This window comes from Lissotriton helveticus, assembly GCF_964261635.1.
Source record: "Lissotriton helveticus chromosome 1_1 unlocalized genomic scaffold, aLisHel1.1 SUPER_1_unloc_57, whole genome shotgun sequence".
NCBI lineage: Eukaryota > Metazoa > Chordata > Amphibia > Caudata > Salamandridae > Lissotriton > Lissotriton helveticus.
In genome coordinates, this window is record NW_027611700.1 from 1,361,276 (window position 1) to 1,384,659 (window position 23,384).

The 23,384-nt window shown below is 45.6% G+C and overlaps 1 long non-coding RNA gene across 1 annotated transcript in view; it reads left to right on the forward strand.

Moving 5' to 3' along the window:
- Window positions 1-294: 294 nt before the first annotated feature.
- LOC144806252 (uncharacterized) overlaps window positions 295-23,384 on the forward strand; it is a 153,343-nt gene continuing 130,253 nt past the window's right edge. Inside the window, exon 1 of the long non-coding RNA XR_013605741.1 lies at window positions 295-448. This is a non-coding gene — a long non-coding RNA (uncharacterized LOC144806252). The remainder of the gene's footprint in view (window positions 449-23,384) is intronic.

Below are 23,384 nucleotides of genomic sequence, written 5' to 3' on the forward strand. Positions count from 1 at the left end.
AAGGTTACACTTGTCCACTTCATAGCCCAAGTCGACTTCAGTTTGTAACTTGTACTAGCCCACCATTCTGATTTATGTTACTTTAGCATTGCTTATCATGGTTTCTGGTTTGGTAGTCTTTTTCTCGTGTACTGTACTACTAGTCACACTCTAGTCTCCCTCAGGTGGCTGTCTAATTATTTTTGTGTCAAAACTTGCATATAAAACGGCCTTAAGTCAGTTTGAAATATGTCAATTTAATTATTCCCTGCGATCAATATTCATTCCTCATCCTACAGTTTGAGTTCGGCTAGAAGGGAGTGAAGCCTCGGTGCAGGGTCTGGTGCTTACTGCTTCACTAGTATACGACTAGTCCGCTAGCATGCTGCTGCTGCTGTCTACTATCACCACCAGGGCCCCTTTGGAAACCAAACCATCACCATGCAGCCATCGCTTCGCCTAATCACAGGTAAGAGAAGAACTGTGGGGGATTCATTGAAGATGCAATAATCTGTATCAACTATGGAAATAAATTTCACACACCCACACCCCTTCCGAGTCCACAGGGGTTTATATAGTTGCAGACCGCATAGACAAGGAGGAGAGAGTAGGAGGACAAGTGAGGGTCCCGCATCTATCTGTTGCTGTGTTACACTATCGGCAGATTTAAAAAACTGTCTGCGGCCCTGCGTCAAAGGAAACAGTGCAAAGTAAAAGAGTAACCCCCAAAAAAGATTTACATCATATGTAAAACTAAAAATGTATTCCCCTAACAAATATAAACTAGAAGAAAAGCTCATAACACCTGACCCACCCCTCTCCCTAACCCCAACCAATGGCCAACGAAACTCCAAAATCCAAATTGTCCAAACAAATGTCCATAAAAAATGATTCCAAAAACCCCAATCAAATTTCCCCAACTCCCACATTCCCACCCTCTCCCCAACAGGTCCCATCCACCAAACAAACAATTTTAAAAAGGGGCAAGAGACTGAGGCCTAGCGGCGGCTATGAGTCGGATCTTCCCCTCCAGCTGGTGAAAACGCTCCGCTATCCGGCTTTCCAGGCCCGCAAACCTCAGCAGCACGCAGTGCTGAAAGGCTCGAAGTGTGCAGGGTGAGCAGCAATGGTTGAAGAATGGCAGCGGGTGGCTGCCGGACCACCGAAGGCACTACTGGGGCCTGGCAGGGGCCTGGGGCATTAGAGGCTGCAGCGGCTGCCGCCTCCTCTTCTTCTTCCTGGGCCACCAGCCGCTGATATTGGGCCCTGATGCCTGAAACTCTCATCACATCCACATATTGGGGGCTGAGGAATCGAGGATACCACACATGTTATGTACTGCTAGTGCTACTGTGCCACTATATCATTTTATTTTATGTGTTTCTGTTTTGCTAAGAGTATTGGTTACAATTTGTCTTTTTCTTTCTTGATATAGCTACTCCTGCCAATCCACAATCTGACAGGCCGGAGAGAGTAACCAGGACCTGGCAAAAGGCAGCTGGAGGCCATCAGGGCCCAATATCAGCGGCTGATGGAGTAGACAAGCATTCTTCTTCTCTCTCTCTTGTTTAGCTAAATTAATCTTGTAGGCATGCCAGTTCGGCCTGCGCCATAGACAGACATGCTCGTGTCGCAGACTTGCAATACCTTACTACTGTCTGCAGGTGGGGCAGCTGTACTACACAATTATCTCATTTTCTATTATGGCCAGGCTCTATTAAATGGCAAATGCTCAATTTCACTTTCACCCTGACTAGTCTACAACAAGGCAGATGAATAGTAACTAATATGAATGCTGATAAGCGTCACAACGCCACGTGAGGTACTGGTATTGTAATTGTTGTAACCATACAGCCGATAGGCCACCCATGGCTGACACTGTCGAAAAATGCCATGGGTAGGGAGTGGGCCTCGGAGGGAGGCGACTGATGAAGGGTGGGTTCATAATATATATGCTGTGCTTGGAAACTACTGTGAGTCAAGGCAGTAGTCCTAAATACAACCTCAAACATTTTAACAAAAACCTTGATAAAAAAAAACATTCCTTGTTTATTCTTCCTCCCAGGGATTTTTCCATTTATAAATGCATTGTTCTTCTAGCATTATTTTATCACCCTTGTCTTTGCTACTCTGGCACGGATTATGTTTTACATTCCGTTCATCCAGTCTTCACCTATGATTGAATACCATCCATCCATCCAAACGTGGCTATCATTCTCAACAAACCTTTCAACAACATACATTTGTCCTTTACCCACCCATGCGTCCTTGCTTTGAGTTGACCCATTAAACCCCTTGGAGGATTCCTTTCACCACACACTTTCACCCACCTGGGCAGGCATCCTTCTTTTACCTTTCACCCATCCTTCAATCACCCATGCATCCTATCAGCCACCTCTATCATCCCTTCACCCACACATCCTTCTCTGTCAGTCATATTACATTTCACCCATCCTTCCTCCTTCCATCCTTCTTTTGCTTTTCCGTCAACCCATCAAGGTCTGAGTCTTCTTCATAAAAATTTCTTTGCTGAGTTGAAGATAGAAGAGGCTATTAGTTACTCAACTCCCGCTGTATATGCTGATGCTAAGTAAAGGGTGTCTTTGACTATTCACAACTTAGTCTCAACAGTACAGTGCACCTCCTTGTATTCGAGTGTATAAATTGTCAATAAGCAAGCAATAAGGCTCACAACCGCCCACCACTGCTACTGGCTCACCCCCTGCAGCTGCCACATCTGCTTCCTACTGGCTGGCATCGCCGGCTCCGCTGGCCCTGACACTGGTGGTCGGTACGGCTAGAGAAAACATTACACATTGTTTAGATGCCATATACACCTCGCCCTAATCATATTTTTTCCGTAGCAAGATTGAAAATACATACACCACACACATCACTACAATTCGGGTACAGACAATATGTCCTATCAAAAATAATAAAATATCCAGTTGGGCATTTTGTTGGTGGCAATTTTTGAAATGTCGCTCAAGAAGACAACCTGTAAAGGACTGGACTCAGTGTCTAGAGCTATTGGTGAATCTGGGTTTTTGAAAAGAAATAAGACTGGGCGGACAATCGGACTTATGGTCTTCTTGGTAGGAAAATGTAAGGGTGCCGTCCTCCTCACACTTCCTTTCAGCCGTGGTGCACGGTAATCAGTTCACCATCAACTGCTACTAATATGTATATAATACTAGGCCTAGATGACATGAAGAGCAGAAAACACAACTTTGTGATATCCAATGTGACCATGGCCACTCTCTCGTTTTACTGATTGGACATGAGATAGTAAAAGAAAGCCTTCCCATCTTAACAAACACGGGTATAATACCTTACTTGGACATGCAATCTGCACGGCAGAGTAGTAGTACTAGTGTACTAGTAGTAGTAAGGACCAATGGGTTCTCAGGGTCTTACATTACCACCACTAGGCAGTCCACAAAATAGTTAAGGGGAGAGGGAAAGCTAACTGAAAAACCAGAAGAAAGCAAGCTACAGGCAGACTAAGACAGACAGAGGCAGTTTGAGGTACAAATTTAAATACAGACACTAGAAATATTTATTTATAAAGTTTTGTATAGCGCGGACATGACCCACGGGGGTATCAGAGCGCTTTACAGTAAAAGAACATACATGGTTGAGGTGGTATACAATCAATCAAATTTGACAAATTATGCAATAGCAATACAGAATATATATATAACAAACGGTGTTGTGCAGTAAACAGTTAATGAACAATAGGAGAGTGTGTTAGCAAGCATACATATTAAAACTACTAACGGTTCAAAGTTGAAGTCCAAAAGTACAGATGACCAGGCGTACTGAAGCACAGCAGAGCTTTCGATAACCTACAGTTATAGAGCAGAGAGGGCTGAGATATAAGTCTTACAAACAGTAGAATAATCAAATCCCTATTAGATAGGTAGTGGATATTAACCTCTTCCGTGCGGCTCCGATTCCCCCCCGGTGCTGAGCCCTAATGAAAACGGGCGTGGTCATGACGGAACGGTTCCATCATAAGCACAGCTCGACCGATGCTCATGACGGAACCGTTCCGTCATGAGCATCGAAGGGGTTAAGGATGACTCAGTGACCATCAGTAATTAAAACTTAGGAGATGATTTTTTTTTTAAAGCAGTAAAGGAAGTAATCCCACGCACAAGAGTAGATAAAGAGTTCCAGATGCTAGGTGCGATCCCTGAGAAAGCTCTACAGCCTGTTCTCTTCTTATAGAAGGTTTGAGGTTTCAGAAGGAAAGTGCTCACACTTCGTAGTTGTCTGCATCCTCCAGACTTTTCAAACTTTAGTGCCAAGTAACTGGGTGTATTGTTGTGTATTGCTTTGTGCGTCATGCACGCCACTTGAAGGTGTATTCTTGCCTCATAAGGCAACCAGTTCAGTGCTTTCAAAGTTGGTGATATGTGACTCTTTTCTTTTGGTTCCAGATACCAGTCTAGCTGCCGAAATCAGTGCTGCTCTCAGCGGAGCCAACTTGTATTTAGGGAGACCACAGAGAGTGGTGCTTCCGTAATCTAATCTAGGCAGTACATGGGCTTGTACTGCAATTTTTAGATCTGCCTGAGGGAGGAAGGGTTAGAGTTTCCTTAATATACTCATCTTGTGATTAGCTCCCTAGGTGGCAATAGAGATGTGCAACTGCATATTCAAATGTTTGTCATTGGAGATTATTAGGGATTTTGCCGAGTCAATGATGAGGGGGACACTGTCAAAGAAGGTTAGGTGTTTTAACCATAGGTCTAGCTTTGGAGTGTGGTTCGGGGGTGAGATGAGAATGAATTCCGTTTTTTTGATATTCAACATCAGATGGTTGAAAGTGAGCCAGCTTTGAGTGTTCAGTAGAGTAGTGTTGAGGGCAATGAAGTCATCAGGCGAGGTGATTTTTAGATACAACTGTGTATCATCCGCATAAAGATGATATAGAATGTTCGCTGAATTCAGTGCATTCGCCTGGGGCTTCATTAGGAGGTTGAAGAGAATCGGTGAAAGGGCAGAACCCTGAGGCACACCAAGTGTGACCATGGAGGGTTGCGAGAGTGAATTCTTCATCTTAATTCTTTGTGATCTGTTATTCCTGAAGGAGGAGAACCATTGCAGCACTGTGCCCGAGAGGCCCATCCTACTTTCCAGTAGGGACAGAAGGTTGTCGTGCTTGACCGTATCGAAGGCGGAGGACAGATCAAGTAGTATCAATAGGCAGGATTCATTGGGGTCAAGCATTTTTAGTATGTCATCAATAATGTGTGTGAGTGCAGATTCTGTGCTGTGTCCTCGGTAGAAGCCTGATTGGTGAGAGTCTAAAAGGTTGTAGTTCTCAATGTGGTTGCATAATTGAATTTGTACTCATTTCTCCAATAGTTTTGCCAAGGTGGGGATGTTGGTTATAGGACGGTAGTTGTTAAGATCAGATAAAGAGGCGTCAGCCCTATTTTTAGACAGTCCGGAATGATACCTTGACTCAGAGAGCGTTTACAATTTGTGCCCATAATGGTAGGATAGATGATTTTAAAGTCTTGAACAGGGCAGGAGGCAGGGGGTCATAGAAATGATTGGAGGGGTTGATTGCTTGAAGAGTGTTGTCAATAGTTTGTTGAGAGATTGTCGAGAAGGAGTGCCAGGAGGCGTTGTTTTTGAAGACGTCCCTTGGAATACTAGAGTATACTTCGAAAAAAGCGTCCGGATTATGGTCTTGGAACATGGGTTGAGGGAGGGCCATCCTAGTTTGAATGTCTAGCTCAATGGTCCTAGTCTTTTCCTTGATAAAATTGGCAAGCTTGTCACATGTAGGAGTGGCCAGGTCATTTAACTCTCTAGAGTAAGTTGTATTGCATGATTGTTGCTTGACGATTACAAAGAGTTTTTTCGGCCGGTTGATAGCTTGGTTCAGTTGAGTTCTGGAAAAATCTGCCTTAGCCTTAAGAATATTCCTGTTGTAAGAATTCCTTAACCTTCTAAGGTGCTCAAGGTTGACAGTGTTGGGAGCCGATTTCCAAAGACGTTCAGCAGCTCTTAGTTGTCTACGCTCCACATTCAGTCCCTCATTGAACCAGGGTGTCAGAACTCGAATTACCCCCCGTCCCCCGCTTGCCTGTGTGTGGAATGACGCCGATCTTCATGGAGGCAAGAGGCGGCCGGAGACAGGACTACATTTCCCGGCATGCCGAGTTTCTCGGCGCAAGGATGACGCTGGTTTGGCGCGCACCCGGAAGTAAAGACACTTCCGGCTTCTGCGGCAGCGCCAATAATTCAGCTACATCCGGAGAAGACGGTGCGGTAAGATTGTCTGGTGGCTCTCGGATTGGGTTTGTTTCTTGATGAGACTTTATTGCTCAGTTGAACACGTACTCAGCGTGTGTACACGGACCTCTAGAAGAGTGCATGAAAACTTCGACTGTGACCTCGCTAGTTGCGTGTGTTACAGTAATTAATTCTGAGAGGGTGAACTAGACATTTATTGTGCCGATCATTCAGCAACAGTGTTGCATGCCATCATTCTGCTTTTGGAGACTTTTGACTTCTTGGAGGAGCAACACGTGTTTTACAGGGACTAAGAAAAAACATTTCCTGTTGGCAAACAACGTTAAGAAGGAATTAGCATTGTTTGCTGTCTTTTGTTTTGTTTCCACAACTTTGTTTTTGCTTTGTTTACATACAGGAGAACCGAGCGAGGGGTATCTAAAGTAAGGGATCCTTGTGCTGATAGGTGAGCTGTTTGGTATGGTGTGTTCGGATATGAATGGAGGATTGCTTTGGTCTTTCACAACCTTGGTAATTTATGCATAGTTCTTCTGTTTCTTATGCAGTGAAACAGAATCCCTGGTACCGCCTCAAGTCTCCTCTCCTCGCATTTAGTCCCTATCATTTACTTCCACAGGTACGAAGGAAGGGTTATGCAAGTGCGTTATATGTTCATATGAAGGAGAGTTAAACAACGGGTACGGGGGGGTCTTCTTCTAACAGCCTGTTCCTTTGTCATTCCAGATCTCCTTCCCCAATGTTCCCCTTCCTTTCCCTCCCCGGTGGTATTGTCTTGATGGTCTGTAGTTTAACTCAGCCATTGGGGTGGTTCTGCAGGGGAAGGCTTGGGTCATTCAGCACAGTTCCGAAGAGATAGAGGAGGAGCCTGACAGAATTATCGGCCACGTAATTCCTCTCTTCTCGACTGTGCTGGAAGACGCTATGACCACATTGGACAATATGATGACCGCCCTGGTGCAGGTTCAAGCTTAGCTTGCAGCCTCCAATAGAGAGGTGGCGGCTGCTAGAGCAGAGAATGCTCAATTAAAAGCCCGAATGGACAGAACCCTATCACCTCAGGCTACAGGAGGGTGTAACCCTGCTCCTTCAACCACGGTAACCGTTGAGATGCCCGCTCAAATACCCTTAGCTCCACCCGAAAGATTTTAAGGTGAAAATAGCAAAGTACAGGTGTTTTTAACACAAGTATTGTTGCATTTCATGTGCAAACCTAAGATGTTTGCCACGAATCAAGCGAGGGTAGCGTTTCTGATTTCCCATTTAGGGGGTGAGGCTGCCCAATGGGCGGTTCCGGTTGTCCGAAGAGACGACCCATTACTATATGCATGGGATGACTTTCGTGCTGCTTTTGAGAAGACCTTTGCTAGGAGAGCAGAGACGTTATCGGCTGATAGGGACCTGCTTAAGTTGAGACAGGGCGGTTCAGATTTGGTGACGTATCTGAATAATTTCCGCCGTCTGGTAGCCGAAACGGAGTGGCCTGAAGACAAACAATCAGCACTCTTTTATCAGGGCCTGAACGACGACCTTAAAGATGTTTTGGCTCAAATCGATCCACAGCCACGTACCTGCTCTGCACTCATCGACCTTACATTACGTCTGGATCACCGGATGAAAGAACGGAAGGGGGATCATAAGGCGAAAGAAAAGCCCGTTTTACCGTATGAACACTCGGGACATGGGGAGAAGTCTACCCCGGCGCCAGAGGCGATGGATATCGGAGCTGTTCGTGCCTCTCTAACGCTGAGTGAGAAGAACTATCGTCGGAAGCAGGGTCTTTGCCTCTATTGTGGGAAAAAGGGACATTTCCTGAGGGAATGTCCGGTGAAACCCAAACCAGGCAGGAATAGAGGTGGACCCGTGGCAGCAGGTGCTACTGCAATGGAGCCGGAAAACTACAAAGCTTGAAGGTGAGCGAAGGGGAACCATCAAGCAGAATAGCCATCCCTTCTATTACCCCAGACAAAGACTCTGAGAAGACACATTTGTTCTTAAGTATGTCTATGATAATCGCATCAAAAGAAAAACACATCAGAGCTATGATCGATTCGGGTGCCACCGGGTGTTTCATGGATTTTGCAGAAGCTGAGCGTCTAGGGGCGCTGTTGATCGCCAAAGAACACCCGGAAACGGTGTATGCCGTAGATGGTAAAGAACTGAATGCGGGACCCATCCTGTATCCTACTCCGGCATACGTGTTGTCCTACAAAGGAATACATCATGAGGAAATCTCCTTCAACATCATAGAGGCGCCTCAATATGGGGTCATATTGGGACTCCCGTGGTTGAAGAAACATGAACCCCAAATCCATTGGTCCTCCGGTGAGGTGCTTTTTCGATCCGTCTTCTGTGCAGACAACTGCAGCCAAGAAAAGACGAATCCTTCAAGGGCTTTGGCTTCGGTTCTACATGCGGCGCCTGCCGCAGAGAAAGAGGTCTCTCTACCACCTTGTTATAAAGCATATGAGGAGGTGTTCAGCGATGTGAAGGCCGAAGCACTCCCTCCTCATCGACCATATGATTGTCGGATCGATTTAATACCCGGCTCTGCAGTGCCCAATGGCAGGATATACGCGCTTACCCTGCCTGAAAACGAGATCTTACGGGCCTACCTTGACAAGTATCTGGCACTTGGATATATCCGACCTTCTAGATCCCCAGCGGCTTCTCCGCTGTTTTTTGTTCCAAAAGCCAACGGCAAGAAAAGATGCTGTATAGACTATAGAGCCCTGAATACCATCACAGTAAAAAATCAATACCCGCTGCCTTTGATACCGGTCCTGTTGGAACAAGTGAGATTGGCCACCGTATATACCAAGCTTGATCTTAGAGGGGCATACCACCTTGTTCGAATACGGCACGGCGACGAGTGGAAGACCGCATTCAAGACACGGTATGGGCTTTATGAGTATCTCGTAATGCCCTTCGGATTATGTAACGCCCCGGCCGCGTTCCAATATTTCATAAACGAGGTGTTGCGAGAATATTTGGACCATCATGTTGTCGTATACATTGATGACATCCTGATCTACTCGGATTCCATGGAAGACCACAGAACACACGTCAAACAGGTGTTGGGAGCTCTGTTGTCGCATCATCTATACTGTAAGATCACTAAATGCGAGTTCCACTTTACCACCGTGGAATTCCTAGGAGTGACGCTTACCCCTTCGGGACAGGTGATGGCTGAACGTAAGGTCAAGGCGATTACAGATTGGCCACGGCCATGCAACATCAAGGATATCCAATGCCTGTTGGGGTTTGCAAATTTCTACAGGAGATTCATTCGCGATTTCTCTGGACTAGTAACCCCATTAACTCGCCTTACAAGGAAGAACGTCCCCTTCGTTTGGGATCATGAGGCGCAGCGGTCATTCGACCAGTTGAAGAAATCCTTCTCCACGGCACCGATATTGATTCGTGCCAACCCTGATTCACCGTTTGTGGTAGAGGCGGATGCCTCGGAAGTCGCGATAGGGGCAGTATTGTCTCAACGGAAGGAAGACACCGGGGTATTGCACCCTATCGCTTATATGTCCCGGAAACTGAGTACGGCCGAATGCAATTATACAATCGCCGAGAATGAATTGTTGGCCATTAGGGATGCCTTCCTGGAATGGCGACATTGATTGTTGGGTGCAAAGCAATCGGTCACTGTGTATACCGATCATCGGAATCTGCAGTTCATGCGGGACGCAAGGCTTCTAACACCACGTCAGTTGCGTTGGATGTTGTTTTTTGAGGAGTTCAGGTTTATTGTCACCTTCAGACCGGGCTCGAACAACAAAAAAGCGGACGCATTGACCCGCCAGGAACACCGACCTTGCATTCCTTGACCCCTGACCGAGCAATATTCGATCCTTCTCGAGTGGTTGGTGTCACGCGGACACGAGACTTCCTCACAGGAGTGAGAAACGGTGTACAATCGTGTGTCTGGAGGACATGGATACGGCATCATCCTGAATGGAGGATGAAACATGGAGTACCCATGAGAGGAAATCAAGTACTTGTGCCGACGACCCTGCTGAGAAAACTTGCGTACTCCTGGTGTCATGACACCCCCTGTGCAGGGCACATGGGATACGTGAAGACGCTTGAAAAGGTAACAAGACAGTTCTGGTGGCCTTCTGTGCGACCTGACGTACAGTGGTGGGTGAGAGAGTGTACGACATGTGCACTGATGAAATCGAATCGACAACAATCACAAGGATTGCTCCAGCCTCTGCCCACCCCTGAACGACCTTGGGAGAGGTTTTCGGTGGACATTATAGTCGGTCTCCCCAGAGATCAGGGTAACACTGCCATCATCGTTGTTGTGGATTTCCTCACCAAGATGGGTCACTTCGTGGCGTGTAAGCAGGTCCCTATGGCTGGTCAATTGGCTCACCTTCTTTTGGTCCACGTTGTAAGGCTTCACGGTCTCCCTCGCGATATAGTGTCCGACAGAGGGGCCCAGTTTACGGCCCATTTCTGGAAGACCTGGTGTGCGGAGTTGCACATAGCATCCTCTTTGTCCACCAGTTTTCATCCGCAAACTGATGGGCAAACCGAGAGGCTGAACCAAACCCTAAAGCAGTACTTACGTTGTTACGTCCAGGAGAACTCGGATGCTTGGGTGGACTGGTTGTGGGTGGCGGAGATTGCCTATAATAATTCCCAACATTCTTCCACACAGCTTACTCCTTTCTTTTGCACCTATGGGCATCATCCCAGGTTTACACCCCTGCTGCTGCCTAGTACTTGCCATAAAATTCCAGACGTCAAGGAGAGATTGTTGCACTTACGTAAAGTACTTCTTGACGCCCGCAGTAACCTGGTTCAGGCCAAAGCTAAATACAAATTGCAGGCTGATAAACATCGTAGGCCGAACCCTGTGTATAAAAGCGGTGATCTGGTATGGCTGTCCACGAAGCACATCAGGTTCAAAAGGTACAGTGTATTTAATCCGAGGTTCATTGGACCCTACAGGGTTGTGAAACACATCAATCTGGTGGCGGTGCAATTGCGCTTGCCGACCCATTTCCGGATCCATCCGGTGTTTCACGTCTCCCTTTTGAAACCGTCTCATTGCCCGCGTCGCAGGTTGCCTGTACCCCTTTGGGTGCAACATGATCGGGAGTATGAGGTACGGCGGGTGCTGGACTCCAAGAGGGTGAGGGGGCGCTTGCACTATTTGCTTTCCTGGAAGGGATACGGTCCGGAGGAGAACTCGTGGGAGCCTGCTGGGGCTGTGCATGCCCCCCGGTTGGTGGCCAGGTTCCACAAGGCCTTTCCGGACCGGCCCATGTAGGTTGGGGGTTCTTGTGAGGGGGGATGTACTGAGAGAACTCTAATTACCCCCCCCGCCCCCGCTTGCCTGTGTGTGGAATGACGCTGATCTTCATGGAGGCTCGAGGCGGCCGGAGACAGGACTACATTTCCCGGCATGCCGAGTTTCTCGGCGCAAGGATGACGCTGGTTTGGCGCGCACCCGGAAATAAAGACACTTCCGGCTTCTACGGCAGCGCCGATAATTCAGCTACATCCGGAGAAGACGGTGCGGTAAGCTTGTCTGGTGGCTCTCGGATTGGGTTTGTTTCTTGATGAGACTTTATTGCTCAGTTGAACACATACTCAGCGTGTGTACACGGACCTCTAGAGGAGTGCATGAAAACTTCGACTGTGACCTCGCTAGTTGCGTGTGTTACAGTAATTAATTCTCTCTCGGCTGAGAGGGTGAACTAGACATTTATTGTGCCGATCATTCAGGAACAGTGTTGCATGCCATAATTCTGCTTTTGGAGACTTTTGACTTCTTGGAGGAGCAACACGTGTTTTACAGGGACTAAGAAAAAACATTTCCTGTTGGCAAACAACGTTAAGAAGGAATTGACATTGTTTGCTGTCTTTTGTTTTGTTTCCACAACTTTGTTTTTGCTTTGTTTACATGCAGGAGAACCGAGCGAGGGGTATCTAAAGTAAGGGATCCTTGTGCTGATAGGTGAGCTGTTTGGTATGGTGTGTTCGGATATGAATGGAGGATTGCTTTGGTCTTTCACAACCTTGGTAATTTATGCATAGTTCTTCTGTTTCTTATGCAGTGAAACAGAATCCCTGGTACCGCCTCAAGTCTCCTCTCCTCGCATTTAGTCCCTATCATTTACTTCCACAGGTACGAAGGAAGGGTTATGCAAGTGCGTTATATGTTCATATGAAGGAGAGTTAAACAACGGGTACGAGGGGGGGTCTTCTTCTAACAGCCTGTTCCTTTGTCATTCCAGATCTCCTTCCCCGCTGTTCCCCTTCCTTTCCCTCCCCGGTGGTATTGTCTTGATGGTCTGTAGTTTAACTCAGCCATTGGGGTGGTTCTGCAGGGGAAGGCTTGGGTCATTCAGCACAGTTCCGAAGAGATAGAGGAGGAGCCTGACAGAGGGCTTGGAAATCTTAGACAAGACATTTTTTCCTGTAGGGGGACAGAGGCGTCAAGGATTTCGAGTAACGTGTCATTGTAGAAGGTTGTAAGGTCATGTACATCAGTTATGTCCGTCATACGGCTCAGAGCGGAATCACAATGGCTTACCAAGGAGATGGGATTGATATTTTGTAAATTCCGTTTCCATTGCCTTGCTTTTGATGGTTGGCTCCTTTTTTGAATAGCTGCGATATTGATGCAGAATAGGATGCAGTAATGATCAGACCAATCGCAAGGGGTGATGGATTCCAGTAGGATGATGTATGATTTTGCAATGATGAGATCCAATATCTCTCCTTTGTTATGCGTTGGTCTGTCACTGAATTGGGATAACTCATGTTCAGACAGAAACTCTTTAAGACAACCAACAATCTGATCATTTGCGTTATTCCAATGGAGGTTGAAGTCGCCTAAGAAAATATGAGGCACCGGTGAGTTGTCATTGGATGCCATGATCTCCATAACCTCGTCAATACAAGTCACGTTATCACCTGGGGGGTGGTAAAATATGTGTAACTTGCAGGCTAAGCACTTAGCATCTGAGATATTAATGCATAGGTAATCAAAAGAGGATAGCTCAACGGAGTCCGCTTTTTTGACTGAAATTGAATTACGATAAATGCATGCTACACCTCCCCCTGGTTTCCCAATTCTATCGAGTCATATCAAGTCATGGGAAGGAGGAACCAGTAAATCGAGAATGGGAGAGGAGAAACTATTTAGCCAAGTTTCTGTGAGTGCTATAATGTCTAAATCGTCTTCTAGAATGAGTTTGAATATATCAGTAGCATGTTTGCTAGCAGATCTGCAATTTAAGAGCCCACACTTCAACTTGTTAATCGAGGGGATTAAGGTAGTCTGTTCTAAATTGATATTTGTGAGGTTATCACTATTTACAGATCTGTTATGAGTGTAGGTTCTCTGAGGGGATTGGATTCAATGGTTTGAATAGCGTCGCAATGGGACTTACTGTTGTCAGACTCTAGGGTATAAGATGTAACGAAGTTGTCAATGTCACTGTCTGACAGTTCATAATTTGACCTCCTGGTCCACATGGAGGAGGGCAGACTACCCAAATTAGTGTTTATAGGGGGTGTGATTTTGGATATGGGTCTGCTAGAAGTGTGGTTGAACTGAATAATGTTGTCAGAGTGCGCATTCATGGTACTGCCATTTCTCATTTGGCGACAGATTTGATTCACAGTGTCGTTGGTGGCTCTGTGTAGACTAAGAAGATCTTTCGTGATAATAGAAAGATTATGAATTTCCCCCTTAAGATTGGATAGGCCAGTAGCTAATTCCTTGTTTTGGTTGCTCAAGATGGAGAAGGGTCAGTTAGGGAGGGCGATCTGCCCTTAACGTCATTATGCATCGAATCCAATTGCTTGGGGATATCTACAATAGGTATGATTGTGTGATCCAATATGGAGGATTTGGGCAAAAAATGAAATTACGAAACCAATGAAGGCACGCCCATAAATACATTTTCCAGGCAGATGCAGCTAAACAGTGAAGTACAGAGAATATGTTTTGATTCTTAGGCCAAGGACACACTATCTACTACTAACATGGGGGATAGGGTAGAATCTCACGGGGACCTAAAAAACAAGGTGAGCCATTGGCTTACAACCCATAGACCGATCCCCAAACATATTAATGGCCATATTGCACACGTGAGAAGAGTAGATTGGGTGGGAAACAGATTTAAATCGACCGAGGGCGACTGCATTGTGGTAACCTTTGGGTATAGTCGTGCTGCCAGTTTTATTAGTAGCTGGAAAAGTGGTGTGACAAATAGTTTGATCCACACTATGGCCATAAGCTACTTTACTCATCAAATAACCTCGGTCATTACCTAACACAAGTACAGTCAACTCATGGACAGGAGGGGTTGCTCGAGCCAATAGCTGATAACCAACCTAGGGTTTATACATGGCCTACTGGTCCACATACCCTAACAAACTTTATCGACTATAGGCAGGAACACCCATGGCTGAGTAGGCTAAATAGCCATCATAGTAGACACCAAGAAAGAAGTGAGTTTTTTACTCGCCCCCAACAGCAGCTCTACTCATACTCTTATTATCCAGACACACAATACGGGGTCCCCATCTCAAATAGATTTGATGCTTTTTATGATACTGATTACCTAGATGAGATTGATTGACAAACCGTATACCCATCCTCCCATTCTATTTCTACTGAGCCCTCAACTAGGGAAGCTCCCCCTGATAGAATATCATGCAACAGATTGGAGTGTACACATGTCTCCACTCGAGAGGCTAGTGAAGCATCCAGGGTAGCTCCCTTAGTACAATCTCATGAAAACACACTGATTGTGAATGGGTGTAGTCATTCATGTCCCTCAAATCAAACCCAATGTATAGTCCCCAGTGGAGTAAAAAATTTTTTAACTACTAGTAATGAAACGCAAGTACATTTAACAACGGGTCATGGGGCTCAAGCGATCTCTTCATTTACAAACAAGGCCCAGATAGCAGGGTTGGGCCTCACCGAACAACGTTCCATACATCTCTTATCCTGGAATGTAGCCGGTCTGGCTGTTAAGGTTAACGACCCAGCCTGGTTGGCTCATGTAAAAAATTATACAATCTTATGTTTTCAAGAAACTTGGCTAGTAGATGAAAACGTACACATCGAGGGCTTTCAAAGTTTCTTCTTACCGGCTGCCCCGTCAAATAGCGGAAGATCTAAAGGGGGCCTGGTAACTTATATTAGTCTTGCACTTAGCTGCCAGGTCTCAAACAGAGCATTGGACAACAGACATATTCAAACCTTGGTGCTCAGGAGTGGTAAAAAGGCACTGACCCTTATCAATTTCTACAATGCTGCGTCATCAAATAGGGAGTGCAATATTCTTAACCTACAACATTTTTTACAAGCAAAAGCGGCTAATCTACCTCGAAGTATCATCATCGTTGGAGATTTTAATGCTCATCCTTGCGGCAATCCTGAAATGACACCCATTGGCCTTTTAGGCTGTAACAATAGGTCTGGTTTTCATTTTGACCACTCGCTCCGTGGCACCTGCATCAACAACTTAATTGATGACAGGAATCTAACTGTCGCAATGACCACGTTGGAGGACTCACACATATTTAATGTCCCTACGTATAAAGGCCATGGTAAAGGCTCCTACATAGACCACATCTTTCTCTCAAGTGACCTTGTTGATTTAGCCACTGACTTTGAAATTCAAATAAGTATCTTCAGTGACCATAATCCTCTGTCGATTAGGATTGGAGGCGGCCTTTTCGAACTTAGGAAGCCTCGTCCTGATCGTGGCGTTCTAAAACCTATCAATGGAAACCGTCGTCTGAAGTGGTCAAAGGTTAACAGTGACTCTTTGTACAGCTCAATCAACACCAGTTGTGGTAATGATTTAGACCTTTGTGTCTCTCCTTCCACCTTGCCTGAAGTGACCTTGATTGCCTTCTCTGCTGTTGTTGACAAAATTGGCCAATTGCTAACTGTACCAACGAAGGGTCACCATGAACACCAACCAGGGTGGTTTGATCAAGCTTGTTCATTGGCCGGACGAGATCTAAAAAAAGCACTCAAGGCTACCCCAAGAGATCCTGTCCTTATAAAGTCTCTGAGATTTAAATACAAGACAGCCCTGGCAGTCCGGAAAAAAAAGTGAAAGCTGGTATTTGGGAAACTCTATGCGACCCTGCAATTCTGGGCAATAGCTCCAAGTTCTGGAGTATCATAAACAAACCTATGTTCGATGACCCCATCAACCCTATGGCTGGGACTAACATACCCGAGGAAGAGTGGATATCACACTATAGTAGAATTTTCAAAAGTGACAAACCACAAGCAGACTTTGTTTTTAAAACTTTCGATGAAAATTTGTTGTGTTTTACAGTGGGGGAGGTAGTAAAGGGGATCCAAGGTCTATCCTGTAATAAAGCACCTGGCCCTGATGGTATACCACCCGATTTATTTAAATCAAATACCCTTTTATGGGCACCAGTTATTACCGCAGTTGTAAACGCCGGAATCCTGGCTGGTTGCCCAAAAGCTTGGGGGTCCTCGACTATCGTCCCTGTTTTCAAGAAGGGCGATCGTGGCAGTGTTACATGCTACAGACCCATATCACTGATTAATTCAGTTGCAAAGGTGGTGGGGGGCATTATCCTAAATAGATTAACAGCATGGGCCAATGAAAATAATATACTGTCATCAATACAATACGGGTTCAGACCAGGCCACTCTACGATAACCCAATGTCTGAATCTATATTTAATAAACAGTAAATGCACCCTAGCAAGAAAAGGGACGATCCATATGGCCTTTATGGATTTATCGTCCGCCTTTGACTGTGTAGACAGAGGCAGGCTTTGGGAGGTCCTGCTAAAAATGGGAGTGGAACAAAATTTGGTCAACTTTCTTGTTGACCTCCACTCGGATACAAGAGCAAATGTCCGCTACACCCATGACATGAAGGTAACAAGGGATTTTAGCATAAATCGAGGTGTTAGACAAGGGTGCATCCTCGCCCCCTTTCTTTTTAATCTTTACATTAACGAGTTGGAGGAGCACTTACTAAAAACTGGCACAGACTATCCTTATATTGGTAAGAAGGGCATACCTGTCCTATTATATGCGGACGACGCCGTTCTAATATCTAGAACGGCGCTCGGTCTTCAAATCTTGTTAGACTCTTTTAATATTTTTATGAACTCCCGTGGCCTGAGCATCAATAACTCGAAATCTTTTACAATGATGACAGGCGTAACTCCCCAAAAAATATACCCTCACTTTGTAAATGGGGACAAAATACCGACCACCAAGACCTTTTCGTATCTTGGTGTCCTTTTTGACCATAAATTAACTTGGGCACCAGCAATACAAAAGAAAAAGGGTGAGGTAGTGCGGGCCAACGCAACAATACTGGACTTCTCAAAAAAAATGGGCAATAGTCCGGTGGCGGCTGTCCTGAAGTTATATCAAGCCAAAAGCACTGCAATCGCACGTTATGGAAGTGAAATATGGGGATCAGAATCTCTAGGTGTCCTTGAAGTTACTGAGAATAACTTTCTAAAGCAGGTCTTACGGCTACCTAGGGGCACAGCCAACTTTCCAGTACATGAGGAACTTGGTATTCCATATCTAAGTGATAAGTTGGCTGTGAATCCTCTGTTATGCTGGCTAAATAGCTGGCTAAATACAGCCATACCCCTCACTAGAAATATCCTTCAAGAGGCACTAGAGTGGGACGGCAGACTCAAGATCCCATGGTTAAAATATGTAAGAAGATGGCTCTTTGAACTAGGCCGACCAGATCTATTTCTATCCCCTGAGACAATAACTAAAACTGATGTAACCTTTGTTAGGAATACTTTTATGTTGTCCAGGTGCATGGGGCGGAGGGAAATGAGTACAAGAAAAGTAGTGTGAGACAGTACGTTCTAACTAAAACTTGTTTACACATGGAATCTTACCTGGCTTGGCCTCTGTCCGGTTATGACCGTTTTTTACTAAAAAGGTTCCGATTTAACATGTTCCATCTTTTGCTAGCTGTACCAAGTGGAGCACATAGAGGACAAGTGTTGTCAGCTTGCGGCTGCGACAATAAGTCTCCGCAAGATCTGGCACACTTTTTATTCTTTTGTCAGTTTTATACACTCCCCCGTAATCTGTTTTTAAAACCTTTACTCAAACAGTTGAACTTTGTACAATTCAGACCTGCACTCTGCCACCTCCAAATGCTAAACAGTGAATGTACTATGTTTGTATGTAGCTTTTTAAAACTCGCAGTTAAACATAGAAAAAGCATGGAAGGGTAACCAATCTTGCTGCTGAATGTACTTTTATTCCCACTGTATTTTTATCTTTTTTAACCATATTACCGTTTTTATGCTTGTGACTATGTCTGCTATAATATCACTCTTCCTATTTCTACTTTTATTGTATGGATAAATGTTTATGAAATGTACTTTTATGATTGTTATATGCAAACAATCGAATAAAGATATTACTACTACTACTACTACTCAACGTCACTCTGCCCGTGCCCACCACTAGACAAGTGGGAGAAGGCTTCTATCTAGTGGGAAATTTATGCGCGAATAAGGACAATGTATCCATTAATGAAGCAAAACCCAGCCTCGAGAAATGAATCTCAGCAGAGGCCTCTTCTCAGAAATGACAAAGGATTAGTTTAGATTTTTAACTCAAAATGGCGCACACATAGAAAATGGCGCCGCGAATGCTAACTTACTCAAAAAAATCCGCAAACATGAATTTTTCTATTCTAACAGTATCTTACACTATGCTGTACTGCATGTCACAGAATGTTAACTTTTTAAAAGTTTTATAATATAATCATTCTAGTTTAATGCTCCACATACATGGTTACGTATATAGAAACAATGATTCACATGGAAATAAATCTCTTTAGGAGATTCACCAGAAGGGAAACACATAACGCACACATAGAACAATTCTTTTTGACAATAAATGTAACAGGGTATGGGACAAAAGTTTCATAGAAAAAGATATACTTTTATTACTTTAAAAATCTTTGCTTATTTTCATCAATACTTAGTTGTCATGCTTTTTCATGAAGAGAAGGTGCCGTGAGGTGTGATGGGTGGAGGAACACACAGTGCATCTCTTATAAGACAACCAACTCCTACTCCATCAGGGCCCACCAGAGGGCGCTCCTCGCCTGCTGATGAAACCACTGAGCTGCGCATGGGATGAAAGGGAGAAGGGTTTCCTCTTCCGGGTCAGCGGCGGCAGAGACAGCACCAGCAGCAGCGGTGACATCCCTTCCGGTCTCTGCAGAGGAGGGAGGACCCCCTGTGTGTCTGTGCAGCTATCTTCATCTTCAGACCCTCACAGACCCCCCAAGGCCCATGATCTGCCCGCCTAGCCCCCCCGAACTCCCCCAGGGGGAGGAGAGAGCCTGGACATGTCTGCACAGGTCTCTGCTCAGGTAGGAGATTGTCAGCACCTTCTGCTGTGTTTGTAGAAATATACTGAATAATCCTGGAGGGAATCTGTGCACTGCATCTTACTGCACTATGAGGAATCTGTGCACTGCATCTTACTGCACTATGTACTGCACTATGAGGAATCTGTGCACTGCATCTTACTGCACTATGAGGAATCTGTGTACTGCATCTTACTGCACTATGAGGAATATGTGCACTGCATCTTACTGCACTATGAGGAATCTGTGCACTGCATCTTACTGCACTATGAGGAATATGTGCACTGCATCTTACTGCACTATGAGGACTCTGTGCACTGCATCATACTGTACTCTGAGAAATCTCTGCACTGCATTTACTACATTTTGTGGGGCACTGCACGGTTCTTTATTATATTCTAAGCAGTGTTTACAGATCTGTTAGGTGCACTGATTTTTATACTAAGAGGGGCCTTTAGAGTAGAGGAAATCGGAGTGCTGCTTTTTGCTCACACTACAGGGAACATTTACAGGGAAAACATTAACGCACTGCATCCCTTATTACTGACACTGTGAGTAGTTTAATTAAACATGGGAATCTGTGCACATTGCACTGCATTTTATGCACACTATAAGGGTTTCACATTCCCTGCCCCCAAAGACACACGGGACTCCAGCTGCGTTGTGACACATCTTTATTCAACCGTGCACGAGCGCAAACTGCCCTATTCTCCCCCAGGCTCCTCCCCTTCCCTTTCCTGCCATGCCTGACCTTGGGATGCAATCAAGTCAGGCATGGCGACACAACATCTCCCCCTTTAGTATTTTGAATGTTCTATGTCTCTCTCAGAGTTCTTCAATGAGTCGAGTGGGTTTCCGAATGGTTCTTCATTGTCGGAAGATTCATGGCCGGCTGGCGAGGCACCCTTCTCTCATGTCGCAGGCCTCAGACACCTGTCTGGGTTCTTCATGGCAGCTCTCTTCTTGACTCGACATGTCTGTGTCCCCGTCAGGTTTTGGAACCTGAGCGTATGCTGTTGGGTCACTTTTTGAAATGCGACACGTATCTGGTTGTTCTCTTGATTTCGGACTCAGCTGTAATCATGGTCCGTTTCCTTCTTATTACTTGTAACGGATGAGCATAGTAGCGGCTGTCCGCTTTGGTTCTTCTTGCTTGTCTAACCAGCACCCAGTCTCCTTGTTGGATGTCAGACGTCTTGGCATGTCTGCGGCAGTCTGCATATTCTTTCATTTTTGCTTTCTTGGTCCGATCCAGTTCTATCAGGATCTTGTGGTCTGAGGTCGTGATTCTGGATTGAGTGGCAGGATTTGCGGCAGGTATCCGAGTGCATGGAATTCGCAAGAGCATCAGAGTGGCAGGACATTGATTTGTGGTGCTGTGTGGCGTGGTCCCGTATGCCCGTAGTAATTCATTTAGCGCCAGCTGAATGACACGATGAGCTAATTCAGCTTGTTGCATTGTCTTTTTTTATGGTGGCCATGAATCGTTCCACCATCCCGTTGGCCTGGGGCCACAGGGGAGTGATCTTTCAGTGCTTGAAATTCAGGCGTCTCCTGAATTCTGCGAATTCGGTGAATTCTGCAAATTCTTGTCCTTTAAAAGGTGGTCCATTATCAGTCTTCACCACTGTGAGGGTTCCCCACGCGGTGAATTCTTTGTCAATAACAAAAATGACAGTGGTTGCTTCGGTAGAGGAAATTTGGTGAGCGATGGGGAATCGGGAGTACTCGTCCATGATGACGATGATGTACTTTCCTGACTTCAGTGGGCCAAAGAAGTCGATGGCTACGTTTTGCCATACACTATCTGAGAGTTCCGACATCTGCAAGGGGGCATGTGATTCTTCTCACCCTACCAATTGACAGTGTGGGCAGTCTTGAAGTGTGGTCTCTACCATCTGGTCAAGGGAAGGGAACCCTGCGTGCTCTCGCATCGCTTTCTTCGTGGCTACTACTCCTCGGTGTCCTTCGTGAGCCAGGTTGACAGTTCCTTGTCTCAGTTGGTGAGAGATGACAATCCTCCGATCTCTTAGTAGCAACCCATTGGCACTGATGGGGAGTTCATCCTTGACGTGTTTGAATGCCATAAGTTCCTGAGTGTTGATGGTGTCACTCATCTTTGGCTCTTCTAAATGTCCCCATGAATCTATGCGGACACGATGCATGATGTTTTGGCGCATGGCATCTTTAGCAGAAGCTTCAATGATGGCTTCTAATGGAACGGCAGGTGGGCAGGTTTGGTCAATGACGAAATGAAGGTATTCTTCAGCTACAGAGTGCCGCACTCGCATTAGAGCTTGTAGATGCCGTGATATAATATGCCGGGTTCTCCGCCTTCCCCGGTTTGTGAATGATGGTGTACGTATAGTCTTGCAAACGGATTCCCCAGTGTTCGATCGTGGAGGTATCTTTGCCCGGGGGTTGCCAAAGATGGTTGGCAGAGCTTGGTGATCAGTGATGAGTGTGAAGTGCCTGCCATATACGAAGAGGTGAAAATGCTCACACGTCCACACAACCGTCAGGCTCTCTTTTTCTATTTTTCCAGTTGGGAATATGCTTTTTCCTTGTCGGTGAGGCTGCAACTGGCGTATGCAACGATGTGGTGTTGGTCATCTTCGTCATTGTATTGCGCCAGAATCGCACCTAGTCCAAATGGCCTGGCATCTACCACGATTTCTGTCTTCAGTTTGGAGTTGAAGTATGCTAGAAAGTCACCTGCTGTGGATGCACCAGCACTCAGTTGTGGCAGCTGAACAAGCCTCTGGGGCCAGAATGTGCTCAATCGATCATGCCAGAGGATCCGAAGTACAAATGTCCACATTGCCACTTTGAGCTTCTGGCCTCCCCACACCCCTCAGCTGTTGCGGGAACATCTTTTAACCTACTACTGCTTAACTGTAGATCTCTACCGAAACACTCAATAGAGATCTCATTGCTGCTGGCAGAGCTTGAACCGGACGTTTTGTTCCTGACTGAGACGTGACTCTCCGCAAGTGCAGAGCCCGATATAGTTAGAGCCCTTCTGCCGGGGTATCTAATCCAAAGGCTTGTTAGAACGACAGGCTTGGCCGGTTGCATTGCCATTATTTGTAAAAATAACATAACCTGACGTCTCCTTAGTAGCCCAATAGCAGATTGTGAGAATGCTCTATTTTCCATTAAATTCTCCCCCTCACTTACACTCTCAGGTCTTCTCATATATCACCCCCCGGATGCATCAGGCCAATTCTGCAACTCCTTGTTATAAGCAACCATGGCTTTTGCAAATACAAAGGCAAATTTTACACTCCTAGGAGAACTTAATTTACACTTTGACAACCCTTCCATTGCGATCGCCAGTGAGCTTGTCCAAGACTTTGTCTCCTATCATCTCCAGCAGACAATTTTCCTATCCACCTATATTAAAGGGCATCTCCTCGACCCTATTTTCTCCAGCCTGGAAGATCTAAAAGGTAAACCTCAGATCCCCCTTCCTTCGTCGGACCATTTCCTTGTTCTCTTTTCCTGATCCCCCATTTTTACAGGATCAAACATTCAGCTGACTCAAACTATTAGCCGCCCCTGGTTCCATGCACTTGGACAGTCCCCACCTGCCCCGGGCCCCAATCCTACTACAGCGTATAACTGCTTTAATTCATGGATCGATGATACACTCAATCTAGTACTCCCGAAAAAACTGATACGGAAAAGAGTCGGATCCAATAAAACAGC